The sequence below is a fragment of the Syngnathoides biaculeatus genome, chromosome 8 (assembly GCF_019802595.1).
Source record: "Syngnathoides biaculeatus isolate LvHL_M chromosome 8, ASM1980259v1, whole genome shotgun sequence".
NCBI classification, from domain to species: domain Eukaryota; kingdom Metazoa; phylum Chordata; class Actinopteri; order Syngnathiformes; family Syngnathidae; genus Syngnathoides; species Syngnathoides biaculeatus.
The window spans coordinates 18,259,476-18,273,107 of record NC_084647.1 but is presented as its reverse complement, the minus strand read 5'-3'; the positions used below and the strand labels follow the sequence as shown (position 1 = coordinate 18,273,107).

General features: G+C 44.1%; 1 protein-coding gene across 9 annotated transcripts in view; it reads right to left on the bottom strand.

Annotated features, from left to right (window-relative positions):
• Positions 1-13,632, bottom strand: part of tenm4 (teneurin transmembrane protein 4) — a 298,762-nt gene that overhangs the window by 191,154 nt on the left and 93,976 nt on the right. Inside the window, exon 1 of one of the 9 annotated variants that reach the window (XM_061826838.1) lies at positions 1,511-1,637. The exons of 7 other annotated variants lie outside the window; for them this stretch is intronic. The gene's annotated coding sequence lies outside the window, so the exon portion shown is untranslated. Of the gene's footprint in view, positions 1-562; positions 637-1,510; positions 1,638-13,632 lie in introns of those variants that run through there. One more of the 9 variants, XM_061826842.1, reaches the window with a different exon arrangement.

The window sequence follows — 13,632 nt, the reverse complement described above, 5'->3', positions numbered from 1 at the left end:
AAATAGAGGTGCGAAGAGCCCGTTTATTGTTGTTTAGGGCTTTAATTATCCATGTAGCTCATAGTGGTGAACTGCTATGAGGCGATATTTCATTCTTCATTATATTGACAAAATAACGAAAAAGAGTAGTCCAATTCTACTAGCTAGCGCTTATCCCCGCTGATTTTAGGAAAGAAGCGGAGTACACTCAGGAAAACATTCCGTACAAACAAAACAGCAATTCCCGCTCACATTCACAGCTACGCGTTTCGAGCCAACGATCAATTTCAGCTGCCATCATTCAATATCTGATTAGCTACATTACGCCCATTTCTAGAGAACACACCACAAAGGACAAAGACTAAGCCACGGAATTAAACGCAATCATTAATGGGAGAGTGGACACAAGCAGTTCAGAGCCAACCAATCAGCGCAAGAGACGGTCGGCGCTACTAGTGCCACAGCGCTCCCCCTCCGCCCCAACAATGGCTCCCGGGGGTCCGACTCACTCACTCGCACTCACTCATTTTACTCCTCCTCTGCTCTCACGCACTGTTTGGGAACTCCTCAAAATGAAACGTACCCACAACACGGCACTCGGAGGCGTCATCGTTGCTTATTAAGTTGAGCGCTGGACATTTTTAGAATCACTCTTCGTAATACAAAAACAGAAAATGGCCATGATGTGCTTTGAAGATTTGAAAAAAATACATTTTTGAAACGTTCTATAGACTGTAAAAAGAAAAAGGAAAAATGTGACTATAATGTGTCTTTAGAGGACTCAAAAAATATGATTGACTGTGTTATAAGTATATATTTAATTTTTTTCCTGAAAATATTTTATTTTATAATGCAAACAATAAATTGTGTTTTACTTATTTAAAGAAATATATGTCATGTCATTTATTTTAAAAATTATAATTAAAGATGAATATGATGTATTTGGGTGATTTGGAAACAATTATTTTATATTTATTTTTTCAAATAAAAGTTAAATGAATGATTAAATCATTAAAATTAATGTGATCAAGATGCACTATCAAGAATTTTAAAATATTGTGAAAATGATAAATAATTGAAAATACTTGGAAAATCATTACCAGTTCTTTTTGATATAGCTTTACATGAATAAGTATTTTTTAAACCATACTAAAAATAATCATAAACTATGATGTTTGATTTCATACAAAAAACATTTAAAACAACTCCACCGCACAGTGTAAAAAAAAAAAAGTCCCCCCCCCCTTTCTTATGCAATTCACGTCGCATAAAAAAAAATCACGGTCCAAACCAACATGCCACACATCATTACAGCGAACAGAAGATCACGCGATTTTTTTTTTTTTTTTTTAACTCTCCCACATTTCGTCCCGTAAGCGAACGCGAAAACAGGCATCACGCACGTAGGTACAGGTACAGGCCAGCCAAGCGCGCACGGCCGGGACCGAGGTGCGGTTCGGATGGGGAGTGTGTGAGGGCGCCACATCTGGGCGCACCATGTCATATTTCACTAAGCATTCCTGCAGCTTACCATGCTTGGAGAGACAATGCAGCAGGTCCCGTCCGGGTTCCGCACTTGGCTTGGCGAGCCCCCCACTCGTGGGTGCGCCTTATTTCCACAGTGTACGACACGCACGATTCTGCACGAAAAGACCCCCCCCCCCCCCCAAAAAAAAAAAGGAGGGAGAATTTGTCCTGTTCCCCTTTCTTCTTTCCTTCCCCGCGCGCCGCTCCCAATCATAAAGAAAAAATGAATAGAGGTGCTGGTCATGCACGCGCGCGTCACCACGTCCACGCTGCGATGAGTCCGTGGGATCGGAGGCGAGAAAAACGAGGTGTCACGGTGCCGAGGCAGCCGATGTGCAGGCAAGGCAGGGGAGTGACAGGCTGCTGCTGCTGCTGCTCCCACTCACTGCATGAGCACACGCGAGTCACCGAGTGTGCGTGGACGCCCCCTTCGGTACGCGGAGGTTGGAGTCCCTGCAAGTGGCGGCACCCTTTTCTCTCTCTCTCTCTCTCCTCTCTCTCTCTCTCCTCTCTCTCTCTCCTCTCTCTCTCTTCTCTCTCTCTTCTCTCTCTCTCTCTCTCTCTCTCTCTCCTCTCTCTCTCTCTCCCATTAATGACCGCATTCATATTTACATTGCAATACACATGACCCCCACCCGAAAAAAAAGTAAGGAGCAGAGTGCGAGGACACCCTGCACAAATATATTTTGAATTTAATAATTACCATTTACATTACTGATTATGACAACACTATTTATCTGACACAGCTAAAGCAGTAGTTTTCAAACTGGAGGGCGGGCGCGGCATGATGAATAACCTTTGCGAGGGTTAAAAAAGTGGAGTGCTGAGTGTCTTCAAGTGTCTGGAAAAGCGATACAACCGTATGGGGAGGAAGTCATTACACGTAACTGGAATGCGTATTTCAATGGCAAAATTTAAAGTAGTTAAATTTGCAGTTGCTTCTGGAAATATGTTATCATTCCCATTTCCGTTACATTAGAAAAAAAAGCTGCAATTGTTTTTAGGATATCTCCTCCTCATCCTCCTAAAGGTGACGCTTGTGATTGGCTCCCTCTGGTCTACTCTATTCTCAAACATGGCATATTTTTCCAATTATGACCTCGTGGTGTAATCCATAGGTTTGACTTAAATTTTCACAAGGTTAGACTGTGGCTCACGGGATTCCAATTCTGACTAGCTAATGTTTTAGTTTACCATAAATAATATTGAAACACCAAGTGTAATATTTATGTCCCCGGGTGTCCGGCCCCTGACTCACAAATATGTCTGAGTGTCACTCTCTGGACTCCATTTCTGACAGCAAACATCTTGGCAATATTTCCTGCACGACTAAAATCAATGTTGAACCGACAAGAGTATTATTTTTCTCCCCAGATGCACACACTCCAACTCAATCTGAATGGTCAACCCACTTCTGACCCCAAATGTTTTAGCAACAATTTTTGTATTGCAGGAGTACATCTCCGATTACAGGGCCCTATTTTGTGTATGAAGGCTCCATCAACATCCTCTGAACATTTCAATCATTCTATTTTTCAGCGCTCTCAAATGCGGATGACACCTCTGGCGTGTGATCAACGTGTGTCCAACGCACGAAAAGCGTGTAACAGCAACCAAATAAGATACCCCTAAAAATCATTAGCATGTGCAAACGCGTCATTGGGGCGCGACAAGCGATTTGTCAACGTAAGACGAGCGTGTTGAGCGTGTTACCAATGGGTGAAGAATGACAGAAAAGCGTTTTGCTGGCGTGTAATTTTTACAGTGGAACCGGCACTAAAACGTTGGAAAGTTCATCGTCACTTCAGTTGTTGTCGTGAGTTAGAACAGTGAGCATCATGCCGCCGAGAAGAAAAAAAGTTAGGGGGCGGACTTCAGCAACTCGCGCTGCTAGAAAGAAAGCTAAGCCTCTTTCATCACGAGCAATGTGTTTGGAGGAAAAACAACAGCAGGAGGAAGAGCACGTCCGCGAAGTCACGCACCATGCGACACCCCCTGGGGACCCTAAACACCGTGCAAACCCCAGTGAGGACGGTCCGAGAGACAAAGGGACAAAAGAAGGAGAGAAATGATTGCAGGATCCTGGACCGGGCTGTTGAGGATAGTCTGGTGGAGTTTTTCCGCAAAAACGAACTGCTGCTTTGTGGATCTTCCATAGTAGGTGCTCTCTACTGTAGCTTGGCTTGGCTTGGCTCGTAGCGCGGATGTTCTTCAACGTTCTGCAGCGTATAATTAAAATTAAACGTTGATGAACGCTGGTCTCGGTGAGAACTTTAGTGCATGTTCAAAACTTTTTTTCCCGGACCGGCGTTCTCCGCCGATTCCCAGCGATCATTGACGTTCACTAGCGTTCAAACAACGCTCTTCTGGAGCTATCCCGGCGACCATGGATGACTACCAACGTTTCCTCAAACGCTATAGAACGCTGACCAGAACGTCATGGTGTGACGGGGCCATTATCGTAATAAACGGCACAAAAAAAAGGGATCAGTCAGACTGTGCAGGTGTACCTAATGTTATGTCCGGCCGGCAGCGGACTCTTTCCCTTTGGGGCTGAGAGCAGATCCATCTATCTATTTTCTGAGTCGCTTATCCTCACAAGGGCCGCGAGAGTGCTGGAGCCAATCCTAGCTCTCATCAGGCAGGAGGCGGGGTACACCCTAAAGTGGTTGCCAGCCAATCGCAGGGCACATGGAGACAGACAAAGAGTCGCACTCACAATCACACCTAGGGACAATTTAGAGTGTCCAATTAATGTTGCATGTTTTTGGGATGTGGGAGGACACCGGAGTGCCCAGAGGAAACCCACGCAGGCATGGGGAGAACATGCAAACTCCGCACAGGCGGGGCCAGGAATTGAACCCTGGTCCTCAGAACTGTGAGGCCAACACTCCAACCAGTTGCTCCATTGTGCCACATGCTGATAGCAGATTTGGAGCAATAAACTGTAACCGTTGACACGTGCATTTTGCAAGGTGAAGCAAATTGACCATCTGTCCCGCTCCCGTCTTTTTTGTCTCGCTTCTAAATCCGCTCGCCACTCACAGTTGTCGCCCATTCCCGGTTTGAGCTGCCGGTCATGTGTTCCTGGCCCCGGAAGCGTGTTTGCTCACCCAAAGGATGGCGGACGGGTCATGGGGTGGGGGGGTTAAGCGGCGGTCCACTAATTCACCGGCATTGTGTGGCGAGAAGCTAATCTGGACCTGTCGGGCAGCCTCGAAGTGTCCCTGAAAGAAGTGCTAGAGAGTTAAAGATGCTTCCACTTATAAAACTGGGGATGGGGGGTACGTGGGGGACCTGCGCCGGCGTCCATGTGGGAATGTTAGCTTTTTTTTTTTTGTTAGCAGGGGGGGGGGGTGCATGTTCTCCCCGTGCCTGCGTGGGTTTTCTCCCGGCACTCCAGTTTCCTCCCACATTCCAAAAATATGCAACAATAATTCGACATTCCAAATTGCCCCTAGGTGTGATTAGGAGTGCAACTATTTGTCTCTATGTGCCCTGCGATGGGCTTGCAACCAGTTCAGGGTGTACCCCGCCTCCTGCCCGTTGGCAGCTGGGATAGGCTCGAGCACTCCCCACGACCTTCGTGAGGATAAGCGGCAAAGAGACTGGATGGATGGAAACTAGTGATTGGCGTGGCTTTACGTGTTTTCTATATCACCATTGCGGATGTCTGGGAAGTCGATCCTTGAAACCCACTCCTGACACTACAGATTCATCCTAATATTTCAAGTGTTACTATAATAAATAGTGGAACACCATAAGTATTGTCTCCCCCCCAACTCGCAAATGTGTCTGGATATCACTGCCTGGATCCTACTTCTGACACCAAAGGTTGTGGCAATACTTTCTGATTTACCATAATAAGAACCATAGTTTTGTTTTTGACTCCACGTGGTCGACCTTTCACCTCCCAAGGTTGCCTTGATGGCCAATCCATGGATCCCACTTCTGACACTAAGTGAGGCCAATAAGGGTGCTAAAATCTTTTGGTCTGATCCACGCAGCAGGCAATGATGCACACTGGTGGTACATTTTTCTTTCCGTCTGATGACACAAAGTCATTTCTTTTCATCAGAAATCGTGATACTGATGTTTTAAAAAAAAATAAAATTACAACTAATGTACCTTTATTCACCTATGCCAGAGATATACAGTAACTATCTTTGATTTAATTTTTGCTCGGTGTGAATGTTGATTTGCTAATCTTAAATATGTGGCTCGCTTGAGAAAACACTACGCTGAATACTTCCGCTGGAGTTCTGACCGTCAGGCACCCTGGCAAAGCGCCCATATCGCCAGCAACTCGAAGAACGCGGCTCGGAACTGAAATGTGATGACAAATCTCGACAAGAAAAAAAGTCTATGAAAATTACACGCTAGCCAAGAATGCGGCAAAGAAATGGAAGTGTCCGGGAGGAGTGACATGAAATGAAGCAAAGCCATCTAGACGGCGTGCGCACCTCATTCCAGAGCTGCGTGAAGTCAACGCGTTCGTCGGGTTTCACTTAAAGAGTTGAATTAGCTCCACGCTCGGTGTTTATTTTGTTTGTCGGCACGTACTGTATGTATATCAACTTCTTGGTTTGTTTGTATTAGACATTTTTATAGTGTACGTGTGTATTTTTAACTGTGAGAAGGAATTCTTCCAAGGGTATATTCATTGGTGACATCCTGTATTTGATTAGACTTTATTTTCTATTTTCAATATGTGATGGCGGCGTGGATTCAATTCCTGCTGAGTGATATGTCGACATCCCACTCGAAATAGCCCCTAGGTGTGATTGTGAGTCCGGCTGTATGTCTCAATGTGCCCTGCGACTGACTGGCGACCGGTTCAGGGTGTCGTCCGCCTTTCGCCCAGAATTAGCTGGGATAGGCTCTGGCACTCGCATGACCTCTTGGAAAATGAATGGATGGAGAGATATATATCCAGCCAGCCATCCATTTTCTTCTCCACTTATCCTCACAAGGGTCGCGAGGAGTGCTGGAGCCTCTCCCATTTGTCAACGGGCAGGAGGCGCACATAGAGACAAACAGTCGCACTCACAATCACACCTTGGGGCAATTTAGAGTGGGATATATATATATATATATATATATATATATATATATATATATATATATATATATATGGATATATATATATGTTTTTATTTTATATAATCCATTTCTCATGATATATATCTGCTAAAAAGCTAAAAGTTGATAAAAGCAAGAAGGAGTTCTAAGGATTTTCAGTCCTCTTGTTGGTGATAAATTTTATACATGAATTTCAACTTTTGTGTCCCTATTTAACAAATTTAATGTATTTGATATTTTCATTTAAAATGTTTATGTAAATGTTCTTTAGAATAACATTTCTCCTTTATAAAATAGAATAGAATAGCATAGAATATATATTCAAACAAAAAGATTTTTAGAGAAAAGTCCCCGAAAAGATGAGATCAAAGGAAGACATATCCCCCCATTTTTATTTTGGTCCTCCTGCTGATGGCGTCCTAAATACATTTGTATTTAGTTTTGGATGTCCACCTGTTTTGTCGGGACACGGCAGCGCGGTGGCCCAGCTAGTAAAGCATTGGCCACACAGTTCTGAGGATCCGAGTTCAATCCCGGCCCCGCCTGTGTGGTGTTTGCATGTTCTCCCCGTGCCTGCGTGGGTTTCCTCCGGGCACTCTGGTTTCCTCCCACATCCCCAAAAACATGCAACATTAATGGGACACTTTAAAGTGCCCCTAGGTAAGATTGTGAGTGCGACTCTTTGTCTGTCTCCATGTGCCCTGCGATTGGCTGACAACCAGTTCAGGGTGTACCCCGCCTCTGCCCGTCGACAGGTGGGATAGGCTCCAGCATTCCCCGTGACCCTTGTGAGGATAAGTGGCTAAGAAAATGGATGGGCGGATGGATGTTTTGTCGGGACACAGCTACGAAATGGCTCTGGAAGTGAAACTACAAAGATGGCAAATGATATTGATTTTGCAGGTGACGGCCGCACATCTAAGCTGCTGGTGCTCTCTGAGTCTTGCAGTGTTTTTGTGCTTTTCTGTGATAATTCATTCCCCAGGTTTGCCGTGAACTTCTGCGGGCGCGTCTTCCTTTGTTTTGCTTTTGAGACGAGCCTCAGTGCTGCGACTCCAATTATTCGCCTCATAAAACTCCTAATTGGGCTACGCTCGGCTTTGCTCTACGCCGCCTCTTTTTATTCTTTTTTTATTTTATGATTTTGCCCTTCTTCTGCTTCTTCTACTTTTATTTTTTTGAATCTGCAGAGTTAATCATTAGAAGACAAGCACGGCTTCTGCTTCGTGACATCACCGACATCTGAAGTTTTATCTTCATCGTGTGATTTATTTTTCTTCTTTTTCAAAGGGCTGTAAATATCACATCATAGCAGCTTTTCCTTCAGGTGGATTGAAGTTTGTCAGGGTTTTTTATCTTAAAATTCGAGGTGGCGTCAACGGGAAGAAGGCACGGTAACGTCCCGGCGTCGACGTTCTCAGTGCGTCACGCGTTTCCGTTTGCTTCAAATCGATTCAAAGTTCTTACGAGCTCCTCCGCGTCGTCGCCCTCAACTCATTCGCAAGGCAACTAAATATCTTGATCAGTTTTAATCTTTGCACATGGTTCATTTTGAATTTGACCCATTTTGACAGCAATGAAAATGGCATTCTTTCACGCTGAAAGATGATGATTTTGTAAAAGTGACCTAAAATGCATAAAAATGGTGGTCACGTTCTCCTAGGATGTGACATGGATGGGGGGAAACTCTTGAGGACGTGGCAACCAGCCACAACCTGCAATCATTTCTAGTTTCCTGATTATTTTTACAGACTCCTTCAGAAACAAGCACTTGTTGGTCTCTCAAGATGATGCCGGCATTGCTGACCACTCCCAGAGTCCAAGTCATGTTATATTTTCAACTTCTAAAGTCAAACACCACCAAAGGTGCACTGCTCAGAAAGTGTCAAGTCTGGACATTTTGCTTTTTCTTTGGCTTTTAGGCTCACCAAGATATTTTTGGCTCATTCTAAATTTGTCGAGTCCGATGTTCTGAATTCAACCGAAAATGTGCCTTTCAGGTCACGCAAAACCTCAGAGGTTCATTTCAATTCTGCACGTTTTGCTTTTTCTTTGTTTGGCATTTTCGGCTCACCCATATACTTGATGACGCTACAGTTGGGATTTCTTCTCACTTTTTCAAGAAAGACGTACGAAACTTTGGAGTTTGGATGATATTACAATAAAACAATGGATGTGTTTTGCTTTTTCTTGGGATTTTTGGCTCACCAGGATACTTTATGTCAAACACCCAACAAGATTTTCCGGAAAGGTTAGCTTCACTTTGACCTGGAACGGATTAAACTGGAAATTGGAATACATTGGCAGTCAACCAGCATTTATAAAAAATAGCCTCTCACAAACTTTCAGCTTGAATGAGTTTCTTATTCCCACTGAATGCTAAACAGAAGAGCATTGTAACCTCTCATTTTAGTCGTCCTGGTGATTGCCGTTCAGCTCGAGTAAAGCATTTTTTAAGACGTGTTTCCAACTATGATGTGCCCAAGATATCTCCTCAGAATGTGCACATGCCTTTTTTGGGGGGAGCGGAGGAAGAAAATTTTCTCATTAATTTACAGAGCCGCCATCGCCAACGTTCTCGCCGGTTTGTGAAAGAATCGGGCTTGTGAACGGCATCCACGCGGACTGATGAAACGGATTGTTGAGATTGAAGGCACGTTTAATACCCCGCTGAGGTCCAATTTGGCATCCCTTGGCGGACAGCGAGGCTGAGGAAATTAAAAAAAAAAAAAAGACGGTGACGGCGTTCAGCTGTGATGTGACATGGATGGACGAAAAGTCTTGGGGACGTGGCAACCAGCACAAGCCTGCAATCATTTCTAATGTGGCCAATCCATTCCTGAGCTAATAGAGGCGAAGGGGGCTGACACTTAGTGAACACATTAGTTGGTAGAGCAACATGCGCAAATACAGTCTTTTATATTGTGCTTTTCCGAAGTGTTTTTTTTTTTTTCATGAATCAAATAAGTAGCAAAAGCAAAAAAGTTCAAGCAAACAGACTAATTGGCTTCAATGATTATTTTATCCTTCTTGTCTCCCACCGTAATTTGAAGGTGCCAAAAGATGATATTACATCAGATAAACTGCTCGTGGAAAAGTACAGACATGGTCAGAAAGAGCTACATTGTATCTATGTCAGATTACCAAGAGAGGAACTGTGGTACTGCATGCGCAAGTCTGGTATGGTGGAGAAATATGTTAGAATAGTACAGAACATGTGAGAGGGCAGCAGAACAGCGGTGAGATGTCCCGTAGTTGTGTCAGAAGAATGTAAGGTGAAGGTGACTGCATCAGGGTTCCGCGCTGAGCCCCTTTCTGTTTGCGGTAGTAATGGATAGGCTGACAAACGAGGTTAGATTGGAATCACCTTGGACCGTGATGTTCTCAGATGATATTGTGATCTGCAGTGAAAGCAGGGAACAGGTGGGGGAACAATTGGAAAGATGGAGGTACGAACTGGAAAGGAACGGAATGAAGATTAGCCGAAGTAAAACACAATATATGTGCGTGAATGTGAGGGACGGAGGAGGAAGTGAAGCTCTAGGGAGAAGAGACAGCGAGGGTGGACGACTTCAAATACTTGGGATGAACAACAAAGAGCAATGGAGAGTGTGGTAGAAAGAGAAGAAAAGGGTCCAAGCGGGATGGCACAGTTGGCGGAAGGTGTCTGGTGTTCTATGTGACAGAAGAGTCTCCGCTAGGATGAAGGGCAAAGTTTATAAAACAGTGATTAGGCCAGCCATGATGTACGGATTAGAGACGGTGGCAACTGAAGAGACAACGGGAAGCAGAACTGCAGGTAGCAGAAATGAAGATGTTGAGGTTCTTGGTCGGAGCGAGCAGGTTGGATAGGATTAGAAATTACCTCATTAGAAGGACAGCCAAAGTTGGATGTTTTGGAGACAAGGTGTGAGAGAGCAGACTTCGATGGTTTGGACATGTCCAGAGGCGAGAGAGTGAGTACGATGGTGGTAGAAGGGCGGTGAGGATGGAGCTGCCAGGCAAAAGCGTGAGAGGAAAACCAAAGAAAAGGTTGATGGATGTTGTGAGGGAGGGCATGAGGACCGTGGGTGTTAGACAGGAGGATGCACGAGATGAGCTTAGATGAAAGAAGATGACACGCTGTGGCAACCCCTAATGGGACAAGCCAAAAGAAAAAGAAGAAGAAACTGCTTCTAAGAAAAGTTGTGCATGATTGTTGAGGGACTGGCTAATTATTGACAAAACTGTTGCTTTTGATGCTGAAATGGATAGCATGCGTTAGTGCCGACGTTAGCAATGAGGCTAGCCATTATATTTCGTGTCCCAAACGTCACCAAGGAATCGAGTACAGTGAAGTGCTACAAATTTGCTGGGAAGTCCTGAATTTTGTGCTACATATGGTAGTTACTACATGTTTAAATCCTGTTCAAACAGAGCAGCCTTGAAAAAAGTCAATGTAAAGGGTCCTTGGACACAAAACGTTAGAGAACCCCTAACTCCATCTACTTGTGCTCAATCGACTTAAAAGTCAATTTCCCTCCCATAACGTCTCCTTTAATGTCTGCGCTTACTCAGCGTCCCTTTCACACTCCTATTTTTAAAACAGAAACACACTTGACCTTGAACATTTTCCCCTTTTTGACCCGACAATTAACTGCGCGGCAAGCCGATGGGTAGTGCCAAGCAGAACAACTGACTGCCCGTCATCTTCAAGTCGCAGTCTTCCCAGATGCCAAAGGTCAGAACTTTCGCCGGCTCGCCGCATGCTGCGGGCCTTCATTATGTGCCTGGACGTGAGCACAAAATAACGGCGTGTCACCGGAGACACTCAAGGAACGAGTCTCTGTTAAGTGCATGTAGTGGTGACTCACTCACTCACTCAAAAAAAAAAAAAAAAGACAAGCTTGAATGGGCATACGGTGTATAAATGACTTCATTTTGAAAGGTAATTGACAGCTACATGTCCACTAAAAGCTTTGGCTTCTGTTGAAAAGACAGAATAATAAATACATCTCCGTGATACTGTGGAAGCTTGAATAAGAGACGCGGCATTTTTAAGAAAAAAGGTTTTTACATTTTTTTGGGGCGACCAAGTCAACTCAACTCACTTCCCAATGAGTAGTAATATGGCACATAGTAGATTTAAAAAAAAAAAAAAAGAGGCTACAAGCTGTTTATTGGTAGCGTATTTAACCAAACACCACACAATATGTTTGAGGAACACCTGCTTGCTTAATGCCAACATACAATGCAAAATGCCATAGTCAGGCTAACGGATAGTTGAGGATCTCTAAGCAACACGCAAGATATCTAGAAACACAATAGTTGCAAGCATGTATTTGTTTTATAACTATTAACCTGGTCAATTACAAATATTTTTCTTAATTATTACAGCCACTGAGAGACATGTTTACTCAGATACTCTTTTTTGCTCTTCACGGTACAGCTCGGTGTCTATGTAATGCAACACAGGCACAACACGCAAACTTCACACCGGGGCCAAGATTCTAACCCTGAACCTGAGAATTGTGAGGCAGACGTGAAAAACACTTGTCCGTGCCTGGATCATAACCGAAAGCTCGGCATCAACTCGAGAGGGAGAGAGAAACCCACTTTGAAGGTTTTTATCATGGATCTGTCTCGGACAAATACTCAAAGCGGGGACCTGTCCCGCCGCACACATTTCCTCCCATAAAAAGCGTCTGAGTTATGGCGGTCCACCGCCCTTTAAAAACGGAAGCTGACCCCTAACGCCGTCGCGTGGCGTGTCGCGACTCGCCCATCGTTACTTTTTTTTATAGCTGCTGATTCCGGGGTGAGATGCTGGAGACGACGTGTTCGGATGCACGTGACACTTTTAAAGCGAGCCGCACTATTTGTCACCGACTTTGTAGCGCTGTATTGCAACAGATGTTGCGGGTATAATTGTGCTGCAATAAAAATGTTATACTTGTTAGAGGTGTGACCAATATGAAAACTAGTGAGCTATCTATGGCTTATAAACAAATTGTGAAGAGGTGATTTGATATCACAAATGTTATTAAAGCCAATATAGTGGTGCCTTGAGACAAAATTTTCATTTGTACGCATTCTAATCTCTCACACCCCAAAAATGTGTGACTGTATAACATGGTACTTTAGAAAACCATAAAATGGAAAACTTAATCAAATTAAACGTGAATAATTAAACAGTTTGCACGTGATGCTCTATTACTGCATTTCAATTCATTGTACTGCTCCTTCTGCGGTGCCCATCAAGGCCACCAGTTCTTATTATTATACAGTCATGCAGACAAAAACTAATTCCTGCCTCTGAATTAACCACAAGCGGCTATGCTAATCATTAGCGTGTCAATACCGTTTTCTATATGTCGTACGTTAGCATCAAATGAGCTGGGCCATTTTTTGGCATTGTTTGCTTGTTTCAAATACACAAAATTTCATCGTCTTTGTTTTCTGTTGGATTTTAGTTTAGATTTCTGTTTTTTTATTTTCAATCAGGAGAGGCCTGAATCAGTGGTGAGGCCGGCCATGAGGTACGGATAAGAGATGGTGGCACTGAAGAAACAACAGGAAGCAGAACTGGAGGTGGCAGAAATGAAGATGTTGAGGTTCTCGCTCAGAGTGAGCAAGACCGATAGGATTAGAAAAGAGCTCATTGGAGGGACAGCCAAAGTTGGGTGTTTTGGAGACAAGGTGAGAGAGAGGAGACCTCGATGGTTTGGACATGCTCAGAGGCGAGAGAGTCAGAATATTGGTAGAAGGGTGCTGAGGGTGGAGCTGCCAGGCAAAAGAGTGAAAGGAAGACCAAAGAAAAGGTTAGAGAGGAGGATGCACGAGATGGGCTCGGATGGAAAAAGATGACACGCAGTGGGGGACCCCCTAATCGGGACAAGCCGAAAAGAAAAGAAGAAGAATATACCTGAAACAGCTTGAAGCCTCTCTTTTACATAACTGTTTCATATTTGCCAAAACCCTCTTCGTTGTGAATTATAGATATTTTGGGGTGAGTCAGGGGATCTCCCCCTAGTTGGAGCTTTTGAAACAAAGAGCTTCAAAGTA